Genomic DNA, 21,966 nt, shown 5'->3' with positions numbered 1-21,966 from the left:
CTGGATATCTACAAGCCTTTGCTCTATGACTGTGTATACAGAGATAGCTTTCAGTCACTGACTGAAGACAAGAATTCGGTCCTATCAGTGATTGACAGCCTCCCCTCTATGACTGTGTATACAGAGAGAGCTGACAGTCACTGACTGAAGACAAGGAGACGGTCCTATCAATGACTGACAGCCTTCCCTCTATGACTGTGTATACAGAGATAGCTGTCAGTCACTGACTGAAGACAAGGAGATGGTCCTATCAGTGACTGACAGCCTTCCCTTTATGACTGTGTATACAGAGATAGCTGTCAGTCACTGACTGAAGACAAGGAGACGGTCCTATCAATGACTGACAGCCTTCCCTCTATGACTGTGTATACAGAGATAGCTGTCAGTCACTGACTGAAGACAAGGAGATGGTCCTATCAGTGATGACAGCCTTTTATCTATGACTGTGTATACAGAGAGAGCTGTCAGTCACTGACTAAGGACAAGGAGACGGTCCTATCAGTGACTGACAGCCTTCCATCTCTGACTGTGTATACAGAGATAGCTGTCAGTCACTGACAGAAGACAAGGAGGAGTTCCTATCAGTGACTGACAGCCTTCCCTCTATGACTGTGTATACAGAGATAGCTGTCAGTCACTGACTGAAGACAAGGAGGAGGTCCTATCAGTGACTGACAGCCTTCCCTCTATGACTGTGTATACAGAGATAGCTGTCAGTCACTGACTAAAGACAAGGAGGAGGTCCTATCAATGACTGACAGCCATCCCTCTATGACTGAGTATACAGAGAGAGCTGTCAGTCACTGACTGAAGACAAGGAGACGGTCCTATTAGTGACTGACAGCCTTCCCTCTAGGACTGTGTATACAGAGATAGCTATCAGTCACTGACTGAAGACAAGGAAACGGTCCTATCAGTGACTGACAGCCTTCCCTCTATGACTGTGTATACAGAGATAGCTGTCAATTACTGACTGAAGACAAAGAGACGGTTCTATCAGTGATGAAAGCCTCCCCTCTATAACTGTGTATACAGAGATAGCTGTCAGTCACTGACTGAAGACAAGGAGACGGTCCTATCAGTGACTGACAGACTTCCCTCTATGACTGTGTATACAGAGATAGCTGTCAGTCACTGACTGAAGACAAGGAGACGGTCCTATCAGTGACTGACAGCCTTCCCTCTATGACTGTGTATACAGTGATAGCTGTCAGTCACTGACTGAAGACAAGGAGACGGTCCTATCAGTGACTGACAGCCTCCCCTCTATGACTGTGTATACCGAGATAGATGTCAGTCACTGACTGAAGACAAGGATTCGGTCCTATCTGTAACTGACAGCCTTCCCTCTATGACTGTGTATGCAGAGATAGCTGTCAGTCACTGACTTAAGACAAAGGAGACTGTCCTATCAGTGACTGACAGCCTTCCCTCTATGACTGTGTATACAGAGATAGCTGTCAGTCACTGACTGAAGACAAGGAGAAGTCCCTATCAGTGATGACAGCCTCCCTTCTATGACTGTGTATACAGAGATAGCTGTCAGTCACTGACTGAAGACAAGGAGACGGTCCTATCAGTGACTGACAGCCTCCCCTCTATGACTGTGTATACAGAGAGCTGTCAGTCACTGACTGAAGACAAGGAGACGGTCCTATCAATGACTGACAGCCTTCCCTCTATGACTGTGTATACAGAGATAGCTGTCAGTCACTGACTAAAGACAAAGAGATGGTCCTATCAGTGATGACAGCCTTTTATCTATGACTGTGTATACAGAGAGAGCTGTCAGTCACTGACTAAGGACAAGGAGACGGTCCTATCAGTGACTGACAGCCTTCCATCTCTGACTGTGTATACAGAGATAGCTGTCAGTCACTGACAGAAGACAAGGAGGAGTTCCTATCAGTGACTGACAGCCTTCCCTCTATGACTGTGTATACAGAGATAGCTGTCAGTCACTGACTGAAGACAAGGAGGAGGTCCTATCAATGACTGACAGCCATCCCTCTATGACTGAGTATACAGAGAGAGCTGTCAGTCACTGACTGAAGACAAGGAGATGGTCCTATTAGTGACTGACAGCCTTCCCTCTAGGACTGTGTATACAGAGATAGCTGTCAGTCACTGACTGAAGACAAGGAAACGGTCCTATCAGTGACTGACAGCCTTCCCTCTATGACTGTGTATACAGAGATAGCTGTCAATTACTGACTAAAGACAAAGAGACGGTTCTATCAGTGATGAAAGCCTCCCCTCTATAACTGTGTATACAGAGATAGCTGTCAGTCACTGACTGAAGACAAGGAGGAGGTTCTATCAGTGACTGACAGACTTCCCTCTATGACTGTGTATACAGAGATAGCTGTCAGTCACTGACTGAAGACAAGGAGACGGTCCTATCAGTGACTGACAGCCTTCCCTCTATGACTGTGTATACAGTGATAGCTGTCAGTCACTGACTGAAGACAAGGAGACGGTCCTATCAGTGACTGACAGCATCCCCACTATGACTGTGTATACAGAGATAGATGTCAGTCACTGACTGAAGACAAGGATTCGGTCCTATCAGTAACTGACAGCCTTCCCTCTATGAATGTGTATGCAGAGATAGCTGTCAGTCACTGACTTAAGACAAAGGAGACTGTCCTATCAGTGACTGACAGCCTTCCCTCTATGACTGTGTATACAGAGATAGCTGTCAGTCACTGACTGAAGACAAGGAGAAGGCCCTATCAGTGATGACAGCCTCCTTTCTATGACTGTGTATACAGAGATAGCTGTCAGTCACTGACTGAAGACAAGGAGACGGTCCTATCAGTGACTGACAGCCTTCTCTCTATGACTGTGTATACAGAGATAGCTGTCAGTCACTGACTAAAGACAAGGAGACTGTCCTATCAGTGATTGACAGCTTTCCATCTATGACTGTGTATACAGAGAGCTGTCAATCACTGACTGAAGACAAGGAGACGGCCCTATTAGTGATGACAGCCTTCCCTCTATGACTGTGTATACAGAGATAGCTGTCAGTCACTGACTGAAGACAAGGAGACGGTCCTATCAGTGACTGACAGCCTCCCCTCTATGACCGTGTATACAGAGAGAGCTGTCAGTCACTGACTGAAGACAAGGAGGCGGTCCTATCAATGACTGACAGCCATCCCTCTATGACTGAGTATACAGAGAGAGCTGTCAGTCACTGACTGAAAACAAGGAGACGGTCCTATTAGTGACTGACATCCTCCCCTCTATGACCGTGTATACAGAGATAGCTGTATATCACTGACTGAAGACAAAGTGGAGGTCCTATCAGTGACTGACAGCCTTCTCTCTGACTGTGTATACAGAGATAGCTGTCAATTACTGACTGAAGACAAGGAGACGGTCCTATCAGTGATGACAGCCTCCCCTCTATGACTGTGTATACAGAGATAGCTGTCAGTCACTGACTAAAGACAAGGAGACGGTCCTATCAGTGACTGACCACCTTCTTTCTATGACTGTGTATACAGAGATAGCTGTCAGTCACTGACTGACGACAAAGAGGAGGTCCTATCAGTGACTGACAGCCTTCCCTCTATGACTATGTATACAGAGAGAGCTGTCAGTCACTGACTGAAGACAAGGAAACGGTCCTATCAGTGACTGACAGCCTTCCCTCTATGACTGTGTATACAGAGATAGCTGTCAATTACTGACTGAAGACAAAGAGACGGTTCTATCAGTGATGAAAGCCTCCCCTCTATAACTGTGTATACAGAGATAGCTGTCAGTCACTGACTGAAGACAAGGAGGAGGTTCTATCAGTGACTGACAGACTTCCCTCTATGACTGTGTATACAGAGATAGCTGTCAGTCACTGACTGAAGACAAGGAGACGGTCCTATCAGTGACTGACAGCCTTCCCTCTATGACTGTGTATACAGAGATAGCTGTCAGTCACTGACTGAAGACAAGGAGACGGTCCTATCAGTGACTGACAGCCTCCCCTCTATGACTGTGTATACAGAGATAGATGTCAGTCACTGACTGAAGACAAGGATTCGGTCCTATCAGTAACTGACAGCCTTCCCTCTATGACTGTGTATACAGAGATAGCTGTCAGTCACTGACTGAAGACAAGGAGAAGGCCCTATCAGTGATGACAGCCTCCCTTCTATGACTGTGTCCAGAGATAGCTGTCAGTCACTGACTGAAGACAAGGAGACGGTCCTATCAGTGACTGACAGCCTTCCCTCTATGACTGTGTATACAGAGATAGCTGTCAGTCACTGACTGAAGACAAGGAGACTGTCCTATCAGTGACTGACAGCCTTCTCTCTATGACTGTGTATACAGAGATAGCTGTCAGTCACTAACTAAAGACAAGGAGACTGTCCTATCAGTGATTGACAGCTTTCCCTCTATGACTGTGTATACAGAGAGCTGTCAATCACTGACTGAAGACAAGGAGACGGCCCTATTAGTGATGACAGCCTTCCCTCTATGACCGTGTATACAGAGATAGCTGTATATCACTGACTGAAGACAAAGTGGAGGTCCTATCAGTGACTGACAGCCTTACCCTCTATGACTGTGTATACAGAGATAGCTGTCAGTCACTGACTAAAGACAAAGAGGAAGTCCGATCAGTGACTGACAGCCTCCCCTCTATGACTGTGTATACAGAGATAGCTGTCAGTTCCTGACAGAAGAAAAGGAGATGGACCTATCAGTGACTGACAGCCTCCCCTCTATGACTGTGTATACAGAGATAGCTGTCAGTCACTGACTGAAGACAAGGAGACGGTCCTATCAGTGACTGACAGCCTTCCCTCTATGACTGTGTGTACAGAGATATCTGTCAGTCACTGACTGAAGACAAGGAGGAGGTCCTATCAGTGACTGACAGCCTTCTCTCTATGACTGTGTATACAGAGATAGCTGTCAATCACTGACTAAAGACAAGGAGATGGACCTATCAGTGACTGACAGCCTTCCCTCTATGACTGTGTATACAGAGAGAGCTGTCAGTCACTGACAGAAGACAAGGAGGAGTCCCTATCAGTTACTGACAGCCTTCCCTCTATGACTGTATATACAGAGATAGCTGTCAGTCACTGACTGAAGACAAAGAGGAGGTCCTATCAGTGACTGACAGCCTTCTGTCTATGACTGTTTATACAGAGAGCTGTTAGTCACTGACTGAAGACAAGGAGACGGTCCTATCAGTGACTGACAGCCTCCCCTCTATGACTGTGTATACAGAGATAGCTGTCAGTCACTGACTGAAGACAAGGAGACGGTCCTATCAATGACTGACAGCCTTCCCTTTATGACTGTGTATACAGAGATAGCTGTCAGTCACTGACTGAAGACAAGGAGATGGTCCTTTCAGTGATGACAGCCTTTTATCTATGACTTTGTATACAGAGAGAGCTGTCAGTCACTGACTGAAGACAAGGACACGGTCCTATCAGTGACTGACAGCCTTCCCTCTGTGACTATGTATACAGAGATAGCTGTCAGTCACTGACTGAAGACAAGGAGGAGGTCCTATCAATGACTGACAGCCATCCCTCTATGACTGTGTATACAGAGAGAGCTGTCAGTCACTGACTGAAGACAAGGAGACGGTCCTATTAGTGACTGACAGCCTTCCCTTTAGGACTGTGTATACAGAGATAGCTGTCAGTCACTGACTGAAGGCAAGGAGACGGTCCTATCAGTGACTGACAGCCTTCCCTCTATGACTGTGTGTACAGAGAGAGCTGTCAGTCACTGACTGAAGACAAGGAGACGGTCCTATCAGTGATGACAGCCTTCCCTCTATAACTGTGTATACAGAGATAGCTGTCAGTCACTGACTGAAGACAAGGAAGAGGTCCTATCAGTGACTGACAGCCTTCCCTCTATGACTGTGTATACAGAGATAGCTGTCAGTCACTGACTGAAGACAAGGAGACGGTCCTATCAGTGACTGACAGCCTTCCCTCTATGACTGTGTATACAGAGATAGCTGTCAATTACTGACTGAAGACAAAGAGACTGTCCTATAAGTGATGACAGCCTCCCCTCTATGACTGTGTATACAGAGATAGCTGTCAGTCACTGACTGAAGACAAAGAGGAGGTCCTATCAGTGACTGACAGCCTCCCCTCTATGACTGTATATACAGAGATAGCTGTCAGTCACTGACTGAAGACAAGGAGGAGGCCCTATCAGTAATGACAGCCTCCCTTCTATGACTGTGTATACAGAGATAGCTGTCAGTCACTGACTGAAGACAAGGAGACGATCCTATCGATGACTGACATCCTCCCCTCTATGACCGTGTATACAGAGATAGCTGTATATCACTGACTGAAGACAAAGTGGAGGTCCTATCAGTGACTGACAGCCTTCTCTCTGACTGTATATACAGAGATAGCTGTCAATTACTGACTGAAGACAAGGAGACGGTCCTATCAGTGATGACAGCCTCCCCTCTATGACTGTGTATACAGAGATAGCTGTCAGTCACTGACTGAAGACAAGGAGACGGTCCTATCAGTGACTGACCACCTTCTTTCTATGACTGTGTATACAGAGATAGCTGTCAGTCACTGACTGACGACAAAGAGGAGGTCCTATCAGTGACTGACAGCCTTCCCTCTATGACGATGTATACAGAGAGAGCTGTCAGTCACTGACTGAAGACAAAGAGGAGGTCCTATCAGTGACTGACAGCCTCCCCTCTATAACTGTATATACAGAGATAGCTGTCAGTCACTGACTGAAGACAAGGAGACGGTCCTATCAATGACTGTAATCCTCCCCTCTTTGACCGTCTATACAGAGATAGCTGTCAATCACTGACTGAAGACAAAGTGGAGGTCCTATCAGTGACTGACAGTCTTACCCTCTATGACTGTGTATACAGAGATAGCTGTCAGTCACTGACTGAAGACAAAGTGGAGGTCCTATCAGTGATGACAGCCTCCCATCTATGACTGTGTATACAGATATAGCGTTCAGTCACTGACTGAAGACAAGGAGACGGTCCTATCAATGACTGACAGACTTCCCTCTATGACTGTGTATACAGAGAGCTGTTAGTCACTGACTGCAGACAAGGAGGAGGTCCTAACAGCTCTCTGTATACACAGTCATAGAGGGAAGTCTGTCAGTCATTGATAGGACCGTCTCCTTGTCTTCAGTCAGTGACTATCAGTGACTGACAGCCTCCCCTCTATGACTGTGTATACAGAGAGAGCTGTCAGTCACTGACTAAAGACAAGAAGACGGTCCTATCAATGACTGACAGCCTCCCCTCTATGACTGTGTATACAGAGAGAGCTGTCAGTCACTGACTAAAGACAAGAAGACGGTCCTATCAGTGACTGACAGCCTTCCCTCTATGACTGTGTATACAGAGATAGCTGTCAGTCACTGACTGAAGACAAGGAGACGGTCCTATCAGTGACTGACAGCCTTCCCTCTATGACTGTGTATACAGTAATAGCTGTCAGTCACTGACTGAAGACAAGGAGACGGTCCTAGCAGTGACTGACCACCTTCCCTCTATGACTGTGTATACAGAGATAGCTGTCAGTCACTGACTGAAGACAAGGAGACGGTCCTATCAGTGACTGACAGCCTTCCCTCTATGACTGTGTATACAGAGATAGCTGTCAGTCACTGACTGAATACAAGAAGACGGTCCTATCAATGACTGACAGCCATCCCTCTATGACTGTGTATACAGAGAGAGCTGTCAGTCACTGACTAAAGACAAGAAGACGGTCCTATCAGTGACTGACAGCCTTCCCTCTATGACTGTGTATACAGAGATAGCTGTCAGTCACTGACTGAAGACAAGGAGACGGTCCTATCAGTGACTGACAGCCTTCCCTCTATGACTGTGTATACAGAGATAGCTGTCAGTCACTGACTGAAGACAAGGAGATGGTCCTATCAGTGATGACAGCCTTCCCTCTATGACTGAGTATACAGGGAGTGCAGAATTATTAGGCAAGTTGTATTTTTGAGGATAAATTTTATTATTGAACAACAACCATGTTCTCAATGAACCCAAAAAACTCATTAATATCAAAGCTGAATATTTTTGGAAGTAGTTTTTAGTTTGTTTTTAGTTTTAGCTATTTTAGGGGGATATCTGTGTGTGCAGGTGACTATTACTGTGCATAATTATTAGGCAACTTAACAAAAAACAAATATATACCCATTTCAATTATTTATTTTTACCAGTGAAACCAATATAACATCTCAACATTCACAAATATACATTTCTGACATTCAAAAACAAAACAAAAACAAATCAGTGACCAATATAGCCACCTTTCTTTGCAAGGACACTCAAAAGCCTGCCATCCATGGATTCTGTCAGTGTTTTGATCTGTTCACCATCAACATTGCGTGTAGCAGCAACCACAGCCTCCCAGACACTGTTCAGAGAGGTGCACTGTTTTCCCTCCTTGTAAATCTCACATTTGATGATGGACCACAGGTTCTCAATGGGGTTCAGATCAGGTGAACAAGGAGGCCATGTCATTAGATTTTCTTATTTTATACCCTTTCTTGCCAGCCACGCTGTGGAGTACTTGGACGCGTGTGATGGAGCATTGTCCTGCATGAAAATCATGTTTTTCTTGAAGGATGCAGACTTCTTCCTGTACCACTGCTTGAAGAAGGTGTCTTCCAGAAACTGGCAGTAGGACTGGGAGTTGAGCTTGACTCCATCCTCAACCCGAAAAGGCCCCACAAGCTCATCTTTGATGATACCAGCCCAAACCAGTACTCCACCTCCACCTTGCTGGCGTCTGAGTCGGACTGGAGCTCTCTGCCCTTTACCAATCCAGCCACGGGCCCATCCATCTGGCCCATCAAGACTCACTCTCATTTCATCAGTCCATAAAACCTTAGAAAAATCAGTCTTGAGATATTTCTTGGCCCAGTCTTGACGTTTCAGCTTGTGTGTCTTGTTCAGTGGTGGTCGTCTTTCAGCCTTTCTTACCTTGGCCATGTCTCTGAGTATTGCACACCTTGTGCTTTTGGGCACTCCAGTGATGTTGCAGCTCTGAAATATGGCCAAACTGGTGGCAAGTGGCATCTTGGCAGCTGCACGCTTGACTTTTCTCAGTTCATGGGCAGTTATTTTGCGCCTTGGTTTTTCCACACGCTTCTTGCGACCCTGTTGACTATTTTGAATGAAACGCTTGATTGTTCGATTATCACGCTTCAGAAGCTTTGCAATTTTAAGAGTGCTGCATCCCTCTGCAAGATATCTCACTATTTTTGACTTTTTTGAGCCTGTCAAGTCCTTCTTTTGACCCATTTTGCCAAAGGAAAGGAAGTTGCCTAATAATTATGCACACCTAATATAGGGTGTTGATGTCATTAGACCACACCCCTTCTCATTACAGAGATGCACATCACCTAATATGCTTAATTGGTAGTAGGCTTTCGAGCCTATACAGCTTGGAGTAAGACAACATGCATAAAGAGGATGATGTGGTCAAAATACTCATTTGCCTAATAATTCTGCACGCAGTGTACAGAGATAGCTGTCAGTCACTGACTGAAGACAAGGAGACAGTCCTATCAGTGACTGACAGCCTTCCCTCTATGACTGTGTATACAGAGATAGCTGTCAGTCACTGACTAAAGACAAGAAGACGGTCCTATCAGTGACTGACAGCCTTCCCTCTATGACTGTGTATACAGAGATAGCTGTCAGTCACTGACTGAAGACAAGGAGACGGTCCTATCAGTGACTGACAGCCTTCCCTCTATGACTGTGTATACAGAGATAGCTGTTAGTCACTGACTGAAGACAAGGAGACGGTCCTATCAGTGACTGACAGCCTTCCCTCTATAACTGTGTATACAGAGATAGCTGTCAGTCACTGACTGAAGACAAGGAGACGGTCCTATCAGTGACTGACAGCCTTCCCTCTATGACTGTGTATACAGAGATAGCTGTTAGTCACTGACTGAAGACAAGGAGACGGTCCTATCAGTGATGACAGCCTCCCCTCTATGACTGTGTATACAGAGATAGCTGTCAGTCACTGACTGAAGACAAGGAGGAGGTCCTATCAGTGACTGACAGCCTTCCCTCTATGACTGTGTATACAGAGATAGCTGTCAGTCACTGACTGAAGACAAGAAGACGGTCCTATCAGTGATGACAGCCTTCCTTCTATGACTGTGTATACAGAGATAGCTGTCAGTCACTGACTGAAGACAAGGAGACGTCCTATCAGTGACTGACAGCCTTCCCTCTATGACTGTGTATACAGAGAGCTGTCAGTCACTGACTGAAGACAAGGAGACGGTTCTATCAGTGACTGACAGCCTTCCCTCTATGACTGTGTATACAGAGAGAGCTGTCAGTCACTGATAGGACCACCTCCTTGTCTTTAAAGCCCAGAATTGTCAGGGATATAAATGTATATGTTAGCTTTGGTTCACACTAGCGTTATGGAGTCCGTTATGGCTACAGGGTTATAACGGAACATAAGACGGAAGGGCGGATCCGTTTTGCTGCCCATAGACTTGCATTATGACGGAATGCAAAACGGACGCCTTTAAAAAGCATTCCGTTTGCTCTCCGTCCTAATAGAAGTCTATGGGAATCAAAACGGATCTGTCTGGTTCCCGATATGCAAGACGGATCCTTTATGTATTCCCATAGACTTCTATTAGGACGGAGCAAAACGGAATGCCTCTTAAAGGTTTCCATTTTGCATTTCATCCTATGGATTCCGTTATGTTCCGTTATAACCCTTTTATAACGGAAAGTCATAACGGACTCCATAACGCTATTGTGATCCCACCCTTACACGTTTTACTAAATCTTTTCTCACAAAAGTATATGTCAGTCTGCTCAGCTCCTCCTGTCCTAAAACATGCTGCATGTAGGTCAAATGCCATGTTTAATGTGACAGGTTCCAATTATTACTTATAAATACCCCAAAATGATGCCATTACAACCTCTTCTGCAGATATATGTGTGTCAGGACTTTAAGCTTGGCACCCAATCAGAAGCCGAGTCATACACACTCTGAAATGGTATCAATAAAAAAAAGTACAGATTAACCCGCAAAAAAATGAGCCCTCACTCAGCTTCATATGTAAAGATGAAAAAAGTTAGGGTGGTCAGAAAATGGCAATGCAAAGAAAAAAAAACAGTTTTTTTTTAACTTTTTTGAAAAATTTATAATAAAACACAAGAAAAACTATAAAAAGGTGTCATCGCTGTAATCATGCTGACCCAGAAATTAAAGGTAACTGGTCAGTTTTTCTGCATATGGAATGCCATAAAAATGAAACCAATAAAACTATGGCAGATGTGCATTTCTTTCCCAATTCTACCTCATTTGGAAGTTTTTTTTTCCCCAGCCTCCCACTAAATCGTATGCAACTTTTCCCGCAAAAAAACAAGCCTTCATATGGCTATGTGAATGAAAAAAACTAAAAGTTATGGCTCCGGGAAAGCAGGGATTGAAAAATGAAAATGCAAAAATTGAAAATTAGAGGGTCAGTAAGAGAATAAAAACTAACAAATCACCCTGCAAAAAACAAGTATTCGGCTACAACGATAGAAAAATAAAAAAAATTATAGCTCTTGAAATGTGACGCTCAAAAAAAAAATTGCTTGGTCACAGCTAATAGAAATAGCTTTCTGCCTGTGTTAGCTGCATAGGAGCTAATAAATTGTCTCTTTTCCCGGCATATATGCAAATATGATTAATTTTTTATGATCTATACAATGAATATGAAGTGATGGTTTGGTGGGACAACCATTTTAATGCTTTGATTCCGTCACTGATGGGAAGATGATCTTTTCTTGTTCACTGGACTGCATTTGACCCAATCTATACGAGAGTTGTAAAGGCTCACAATATTTGGGTGGCTTAACTGATACATTCAAAGGCATATATGAATTATGTCTGTAATCCCCTATGGAGGACAACTGGTAAAATGCCAGACACATGACAATCATGCTTGCTATACCACAGTGCTGCTAGAAACGGGTATACTTATATCTTTAGAATTCTGAAATCTGGTTGTGGAGCAACCCAACAACTAAGCATTAATGACTTATATGTCACTTAAGGTTTTGCATCCCTCAAATGACTCACATTTTATGTATGTGTATATTGTACCTTTCACCAGCAGATGGCAGCATAATATCACTGGACTGGTAATTGTGTACGCTCTATAAAAGTGGTGTTATATAGACATCTACTGGTAACACTGGCACTGTACTAAACATTTCTAGCTACATTTTAAAGGTCGCTTCTAGCCGTCTGAAATTGAAGTTAGATTATGCTTCATATGGTATGTTTTATTATAGTGAAGAATATCTTATTGGCCATTACTATTAAATGTCTAATAGTTTTCTGGAGACTAACTAATGCTGTTGTATTGTTTTTACTTCTTAAAGGGGTTGTCCATCTTTTTAACACTTTTTGACCCCCCTTCCATCCTGGACCTGTGGTTGGAAACATCCTTCCCTGATCCCCAGCACTTCTACTATCTGTACTTCATTAATTGCATTCCTGTCCCTGCTTCTAGCCAATGACTGTCTGCAGCGGTGACATGTCCTCCAAGCAGCACATGACTCAGTGACTTCCTTTCACAGGTCCAATGGGGAAAAGTATTGAAAAGCAGATTTGTACCTATGAAACTGGCTGTCCCGTTACATGTGCGCTTGGCAGCTGAACACATCTGTGTTCCCATGTTCATATGTGCCTGCATTGCTGAGAAGTTGTAATATGTGCAAATGAGCCTCTAGGAGCAACAGGGGCCTTACAGTTAGGTCTAGAGGCTCCACTTTCTGTGCAACTGCCCTCTCCACTTTGATTGACAGGGCCAGGCATGATGATGTTTTCACTGCCGGGCTCTGTCAATCAAAGTGGGGAGGACGCAGAAGTTGCAGAGAGCAGAGCCTCTAGGTGTACTGGCAACACCCCCGTTTCTCTTAGAGGCTCATTGTACATATTCATTTTTCTCAGCAATGCGGGCACATATGAACATAGGACCAACACAGATGCCTTCAGCTGCCAAGTGCATATGTAACAGGTCAGCCAGTTTCATAGGTACAAATCTGCTGACAGATTTAAAAGTTCTTGTTTCATCCACTGGAGTTAATTAATGACTTTATTCCACTGGCAATTTATGGCATGTTCCATATTTGCTAATAGTTTCTGAAAAATCAATTATCAGCTGAGCAGTGTCCGTGGATTACAGACGATACACTGCAGGCAAACACAGATACTTCACATCTTTACGGATGAACCACTGACCATCTTGTCACTAATGTCATCACGGACGTGTGAATGAGGCCAATTACAGAGAATGCTATCAATCACTGATAACACCCCTGTGTACAGCTATCAGTGACTGACAGCTATCTAGATATACAAACTTACACAGGGAATGCTATCAGTCACTGATAACGCCTCCCTGTGTACAGCTATCAGTGACTGACAGCTATCTCTGTATACAAACTTACACAGAGAATGCTATCAATCACTGATAACACCTCCCCTATGTACAACTATCAGTGACTGACAGCTATCTATGTATACACACTTACACACAGAATGCTATCAATCACCGATAACACCTCCCCCGTGTACAACTATCTATATATACACACTTACACAGAGAATGCTATTAATCACTGATAACACCTCCCCCATGTACAATTATCAATGAATGACAGCTATCTATGTATACACACTTACACAGAGAATGCTATTAATCACTGATAACACCTCCCCTGTGTACAGCTATCAGTAACTGACAGCTATCTATTTATACACACTTACACAGAGAATGCTATCAATCACTGATAACACCTCCCTGTGTACAGCTATCAGTGACTGATAACTATCTATGTATACACATTGTAACAGTATCAACCGTTAGCGACGTCCTTCTCCCCTGGTCAGAGTGGCGCTGTAGAGCTGCTCCAGAGACTTCCAAGCCGAGTTGCGATTTCCAGTAGCTGTGCAGCTCTTAGAAGAGCTAGTAGTGATATAGCTGTTCCCTACAACACGAGACGAGGCTGCGAGTTGAGGGTAAGAAGAACAACATTTATTGGTGCCACCCTTGGCCTTATATACAAGTCTCCATGGAAGGGGACCTCCCTCCGTGGACCTGATGGTGAACTGCGTTACAAACACACAGACCAATGGAAACAATCACACAATCCGGGACAGTCCCACACAATGTCTCCCCTCTGCAGGGGAGATAATCAGGTTAGACACTGTAGGTAACCAAATTATCTCCAGACAGTAAAACCACATTGTGTATAAAGACTTCCATACAGGACGTACAATGGTCTCCCCCCTGACTGGGAGATAATCAGGTTAGACACTGTAGGTAACCTAATCATCTCCAGACCACCTTTTTTTTATAACGCATTTAAAAGAACCCCAAAATCCACAATATTCCAACAGACAAACAGAGGGCTTCTGTTACATGGCTTCCTCTCAGTGAAACACGCTGGCAGACCCGGTTTGACCCTTTTTCAGGGCAACTTGAGGCTGTCCAGTCTCTGTTATTCAGTCTTAGCTTGGTCCCTGGTCGTCATGGGGTGTGCAGCTGCTGTAGAGGTGGGGACGTAGGCAGAAGTGAGGGGGCCCAAATCGTTGCCCAGAAGGACTTCTGCAGGTAAGGTATCCATTATGCCAACTTTCACTACATCGGATCTGACAGCTATCTATGTACAGTTGAAACACTTTATAAAAAGACACATATGCATGTTTTTCTCAATATCTGACATGAAATCAGAATAAACCTTTCCTGGTTTTGGTCAGTTAGGATTACCATAATTATTATTATTTGCCAAATGCCAGAATAATGAGAGAGAGAATGTCTTAAGGCATTTTATTACTTTCTGCAATGTCAAAAGTTTATATACACTAAGATTACTATGCCTTTAAACAATTCTGTACTGCCCATATGATGATGTCATGTGTTTGAAAGCTTCTGTTAGGTTTGTTGGCAACATCTGAGTTAATTAGAGACACACCTGTGGATGTATTTAAATGCACACCTGAAACACACTGCTTCTTTGTGTAGCATCATGGGAAAGTCTAAATAAATCAGCCAAGATATCAGGAAGAGAATTGTGGACTTGCACAGTCTGGCTCAACCTTGGGTGCAATTTCAAGATACCTGAAGGTGCCTTGTTCATCTGTACAAACAATTATATGCAAGTACAAACAAGATGGGAATGTCCAGCCATCATACTGCTCAGGAAGGAGACGGGTTCTGTGTCCCACAGATGAACGTACTTTGGTCCGACATGTGCATATCAACCCAAGAACAAAAGCAAAAGACCTTGTGAAGATGATGGCGGAAGCTGGTTAGATATCCACAGTGAAACGAGTACTGTATCAACATGGGCTGAAAAGCCACTCTGCCAGGAAGAAGCCATTACTCCAAAACAAACATAAAAATCCAGATTAATGTTTGCAAATGTACACAAGAACAAAGACCTACATTTTTGGAGACATGTCCTGTGGTCTGACGAAACTAAAATTGAACTTTTTGTCCATAATGACCATCGTTACATTTGGAGGAAAAAGGGAGAAGCTTGGAAGCCTAAGAACACCATCCAAACTGTGAAACACGGGGGTGACAGCATCATGTTGTGGGGTTGTTTTGCTGCAGGAGGGACTGGTGCACTTCACAAAATAGATGGCATCATGAGGAAAGAAGATTACGTGGAAATACTGAAGCAACGTCTTAAGACATCAGCCAGGAATTTAAAGCTTGGGGAGAAATGGGTCTTCCAAATGGACAATGACCCGAAGCATTCTGCCAAACTGGTTACAAAGTGGCTTAAGGATAACAAAGTCAATGTTTTGGAGTGGCCATCACAAAGCCCTGATCTCAATCCTATTGAAAATTTATGGGCAAAGCTGAAAAGGCAGGTGCGAGTAAGGCGACCAACAAACATGGCTCAGTTACATAAGTTTTGTCAGGAGGAATGGGCCCAAATTCCAACCAACTATTCTGAAAAGCTTATGGAAGGATATCCAAATTGTTTTACCCAAGTCATACAGTTTAAGGGCAATTGTACCAAATATTAATGAAATGTATGTAAACTTTTGACTTTGCAGAAAATAAAATAAAAAGTCTTAAAACATTCGCTTTCTCAGTATTCTGGCATTTGGCAAATAATAATAATTATGGTTCCTAATTGACCAAAAACAGGAAAGGTTTATTCTGATTTCATCTCAGGGAAAAACATGCACATGTGTCTTTTTATATAGTGTAAACTTCTGGTTTCAACTGTATACACACTTACACAGAGAATGCTATCAATCACTAATAACACCTCCCCCATGTGCAAATATCAGTGTCAGACAGCTATCTCTATATATACACTTACACAGAGAATACTATCAATCACTGATAACACTTCCCCTGTGTACAACTATCAGTGACTGGCAGCTATCTATGTACCGTATTTTTTGCCCTATAAGACGCACAGGTCCATAAGACGCACCTAGGCTTTTGAGGAGGAAAATAAGAAAAAAAAAATATTTTGAACCAAAAGGTGTGCTTTTGGTGGGTTTTGAACTAATGGTGGTCTGTTGATGACACTATTATGGGGGATCTGTGGATTACGCACTGTTATGGGGGTCTGTTGATGACACTATTATGGGGGATCTGTGGATTACACACTGTCATGGGGGTCTGTGGCTGACACTGTTATGGGGGATCTGTGGATGACACCGTTATGGGGATATGTGGCTGGCGCTGTTATTAGGGCTCTGTGGATGGCACTGTTATGGGGGCATCTGTGGATGAAGCACTGTTATGGGGGCATCTGTGGATGATGCACTGTTATGGGGGCATCTGTGGATGACGCACTGTTATGGGGGTCTGTGGATGACACTGTTATGGGGATCTGTGGATGGCACTGTTATGGGGGCTACTGTGGATGGCACTGATATGGGGGCATCTGTGGATGACACTGTTATGGGGGCATCTGTGGATGGCACTGTTATGGGGTTATGTGTGGATGGCACTGTTATGGAGGCATCTGTGGATGGCACTGTTATGGGGGCATCTGTGCATGGCATGACACTGCTATGGGGGCATCTGTGGATGGCATGACACTGCTATGGGGGGATCTGTGGATGACACATATATAGCATCTTATGCTATGTGTCATCCACAGATCTCCCCCATAACAGTGTCCCTGTGTAGTGAATGACCCCCAATACAGGGGGTGGGGGTCGGCATCTGGTTTTGTAATGGCAGGGGGGCCCGGTGCAGTTACTGTATTCTATTATACCGGGCCCCGCTCACTGTAGTAATCATATCTAACCTGTAAGCAATGTTAAACTATAGAAATCATGTGCAATCCAGCCTGTAGTACTTACTACAATCTTCCGTAGCAGGCAGGAAGCCCGGCGGGGTGGGCGGCAGCAGCGTACCCACAACGTCACGCGCTTGCGCCGCCTGCTTTATTCATAAAGTGGGAGGAGCAGGCGCGTGACGTAGTGAGTTACGCTGCCACCGCCCTGCCAGCCTCCTGCCTGCTACGGAAGATTGTAGTAAGTACTAAAGGCTGGATTGCACATGATTTCTATAGTTTAACATTGCCTACAGGTTTGATATGATTACTACAGTGAGCGGGACGCGGTGTAATAGAATACAGTGACTGCACCGGGCCCTGCTGCCATTACAAAACCAGATGCCGGCCCCCAGCCCCTCCTCCCTCACTGCTGATACACCCGCTGGCCGCGCTGTGCAGCATCGCGGCGGTGTATCAGTGTAAATTGAAGCATTTGCCCCATATGACGCACTGCCATTTTCCCCCCACTTTTGGGGGGAAAAAGTGTGTCTTATAGGGCGAAAAATACGGTATACACACTCACACAGAGAATGCTATCAATAACTGATAATACCTCCCCCACAACTATCAGTGACTGACAGCTATCTATGTACACACACTTATACAGAGAATGCTATCAATCACTGATAACACCTTCCTGTGTACAACTGAAGTCAGAAATAGCAGCAGTTTAAATGCATAAATTACAAGTTTTACTAAATCTTTTCTCACAGAGCTATATATCAATCTGTTATGTATTTTGTGGTAACAGGTCTTTTTTTAAATAAATGCAAGTTACCTTGAATTCTTACAGTAAAGGTCCCATTCCACAGGCCAAGAAGCCAAAGATAATCACTAACGAGTGTTCATAGGGCATATTTGGCAGTGTAAATGTACTGCCCATTATCCGACGAGCGAAGCGCTCTTTCATCGGGTAATTTGATTGTTTGCAATCACACAAAACTTATCGTTTACATGATCTGCTCCTGGCAAACAACGAGTCAGTACGAGTCAGTACGGGGAAGAGTGATGGCTGACTAGCAGGCGATTTTCAGGAAGGAAAGCTTCCTTCCCGACAATCTGCTGCTCTGTCGTCTGGTATAAAGGGAACTTAACTTTATAACTGGTCATAACAAGAGGAGTTTATTTAGCATATATCTAAATAAGGTAATTTACAATGCAATTTAACTGGTAAGAATCTAATTAAAAAATGTGCCCTTTGTTTAAGAAAATATAAACAGAATTGCACGGTTGTCTTTCACTCTTTGCAAAGCCACCAGAAACAACTGTTAACTAGCAATAAATTATGTATGTATTATGTTATTGGCATCAGCAAATGTCCTATCAACCAAATACCCAGGATGGCATTGGCATACTTCATTTCCATATGTTTGGAACCCATCAGAGAACTTATCTGCCCACTGTTAGTGGCCTGAGGCAGGAAAATTTTAATTAGGATGCCTACTGAGATAGCCAAGAGTACAAGGTTATAGGATCCAGAAGTCCTCCTGCATTGTAGCTTATCAGGAGGGTTTGGTGTAAAATTGAGGGTGAGTTGCTTGTGTTATTCTGAAAGCAATATAAAACTTCAGAAATTGTGTTACACGTTATTATATTGTGTAGTCCAGTTAAAAAAAATGCTATACATCATAGTTGAGATGAGTAATATATGATTAGTTCATTTATTATATGAACTATACTTTTTGTAGTGTCTTTCAATTTTTGTTTGAGTGATTTTCATCCATTCTTCCTTGCAAAAGTCTTCTAGTCCTGTGAGATTCCTGGGCAGTCTTGCATACTCTTCTCTTTTGAAGTCTATCCACAGATTTTCAATGGTGTTCATATCAGGGGTGTGTGGAAGCCATGGTAAAACTTTAATCTTGCATCTATCTTTTGAGGTAGTCTATTTTGTATTTTGAGGTGTATTTAGAATCATTATCTATTTGTAGAAGTCATACTCAACTTCAGCTTTTTTTGCTTCCAGAATTTGCTGGAATTTTATTGAATCCATTCTTCCCTAAATCTGTGAAATGTTTCCTGTGCCATTGCCTGCCATACAACCCCAAAGCATTTCATTTTCAGAGTGTCAGGAAGCTGCTCAGAAAAACCCATGGCTACTGTTTATTGGCACAAGGTTAGATTACAAGGGTATTTACAAAGCGTTAAAATATATATCACTTGGGTTTTCCTAACGATGAATGTGAACAAGCCTTAACCCTAACAAGCTATTTAACGTCTAAGACCTCTGTCAAAGTTATCTGAGCTCTCAAATCTTCTTCGTTTCTTATACTTTTAGAGGTTTATAGGTATTCTTTTTTCACTCTAAAATTGTACAAAACCAAAATAATACACTGCTATTGCTTAAAAAGTTGAAAAGTATGTTTCATCTTTAACCATTTCACGACCGCCCATTGACTATAAACGTCCTATGGGCGGTCGTTTAACTCTGAATGGACGTTTCTGAACGTCCATTCAGAGATGGCAGTTGCACGCTGTCAGTGACATCAGGGCACCCCAGAGAGAAGGCAGGGACAGTTCCCAGGTGTCCCTGCCTTGTAGATCGCTGTATACACAGTGCTCAACAAGTGCAGTGTATACAGATCAGGAAGCGCTATGCGCTTCTTGTCCCGGCCCGATGGTCATGTGACCGCCGGGGCTGGGAGCATGCAGGAGCTGTCGGGTCATCCACAGACCTCGATCAGCCCTGCACTGAGGCTATACAGTGCTGTATTATGCAGTATAGCTTCTCTGGAGGTGTATTTCCACTGTAACTGGGGCTACTATGTCAGCCCCAGTTACAGGAGAAATCAATAGTGAAAAAAAAAAAGTTACGTTAAATGTCCCCCCAGAGGTCTTATATGACCTTATGGGGGACACAAAGTGTAAAATAAAAAATAAAAAATTAAAGTGTTGTTTAAAAAAAAATAATAATAAAGATTTCAAATGTAAAAAAAAAATAATTCCCCAATTAAGTATTAAATATTTTTTTTAAATAGAAAAAAAATAAAATAGACATATTTGGTATTGCCTCATCCGTGACGGCCAGCTCTATAAATATATCACATGATCCACCCCGTCCGATAAACACAATGAAAAAATATATAAAAACTGTCAAAAAAAGCAATTTTTGTCACCTTACATCACAAAAATCGCAACACCAAGCGATCAAAAAGGCATATGCCCCCCAAAATAGTACCAATCAAACTTTCACCTCATCCCACAAAAAATGAGACCCTACCTAAGACAATCAGTCAAAAAATAAAAAAGCTATGGCTATGATTTTTTTTTTGCTTCAAAACTGCTATTATTGTGTTAAAGTGAAATAAATAAAAAAATAGACATATTAGGTATTGCTGCATCCATATCAACCTGCTCTATAAAAATATCACATGACCAAACCCCTCAGATGAACACCGTAAAAAAATAAATAAAAAAAAACTGTGCCAAAAAAGCCATTTTTTGTCACCTAACATAAATTGCAACACCAAGCGATCAAAAAAGCGTATGCCTACCAAAATAGTACCAATCAAACCGTCACCTCATCCCGCAAAAAATGAGGCCCTATAACAATCGGTCAAAAAATAAAAAAGCTATGGCTCTCAGACTATGGAGACACTTAAACATCATTTTTTTTCAAAAATGGTATCTGCTCTATAAAAAGGTCATGACCTAACCCCTCAGGTGAACGCTGTAAAAATAAATAAATAAATAAATAAAAACTGTGCTAAAACAACCAATTTTTTGGTCACCTTGCCCCATAAAGTGTAATAATGAATGATCAAAGAATCATATGTACCCAAAAATGGTACCAATAAAAACGCCAACTCTTCCTGCAAAAAACAAACCCCTGCACAAGACGATCGGCAGAAAAAAATAAAAATTAAAACTGAAACAAACAAACAAAGAGAGTAGACATATTTGCGTCTGCAACAACCTGCTCTATAAAAATAGCACATGATCTACCCTGTCAGATGAATGTTGTAAAAAATAAAAAAATAAAAACTGTGCCAAAACAGCCTTATCCCTAGTTTCCAAAATGGGGTCACTCTTTGGGAGTTTCTACTGTAAGGATGCATCAGGGGGCTTCAAATGGGACATGGCATCTAAAAACCAGTTGAGCAAAATCTGCGTTTCAAAAACCATATGGCGCTCCTTTTCTTCTGTGCCCTGCCATGTGCCCATCAGTTTACAACCACATGTGGGGTGTTAATGTAAATCGCAGACTCAGGGTAAAAAATATTAAGTTTTGTTTGGCTGTTAACCCTCGATGTGTTAAAGAAAAAAAATGATTCAAATGGAAAATCGGGCAAAAAAGTGAAATTTAGAAATTTTATCTCCATTTACCTTTAATTCTTGTGGAACACCAAAAGGGTTAACAAAGTTTGTAAAATCAGTTTGAGTAACTTGAGGGGTGTAGTTTCTACAATGGGGTCATTTATGGGGGGGGTTTCCACTATGTAAGCCCCACAAAGTGACTTTAGAACTGAACCGGTCCTTAAAAAAGTTGACTTTGGAAAGTTTCTTAAAAATGTAAAAAATTGCTTAAAAAATTCAAAACCTTCTAACGTCCTAAAAATATTTAATTACAATCCCAAAATGATGCCCACATA

Source organism: Bufo bufo, chromosome 1 (assembly GCF_905171765.1).
Source record: "Bufo bufo chromosome 1, aBufBuf1.1, whole genome shotgun sequence".
Classification (NCBI taxonomy): Eukaryota; Metazoa; Chordata; class Amphibia; order Anura; family Bufonidae; genus Bufo; species Bufo bufo.
The sequence above is the reverse complement of the archived record's forward strand: the minus strand, read 5'-3'. Positions refer to the sequence as shown.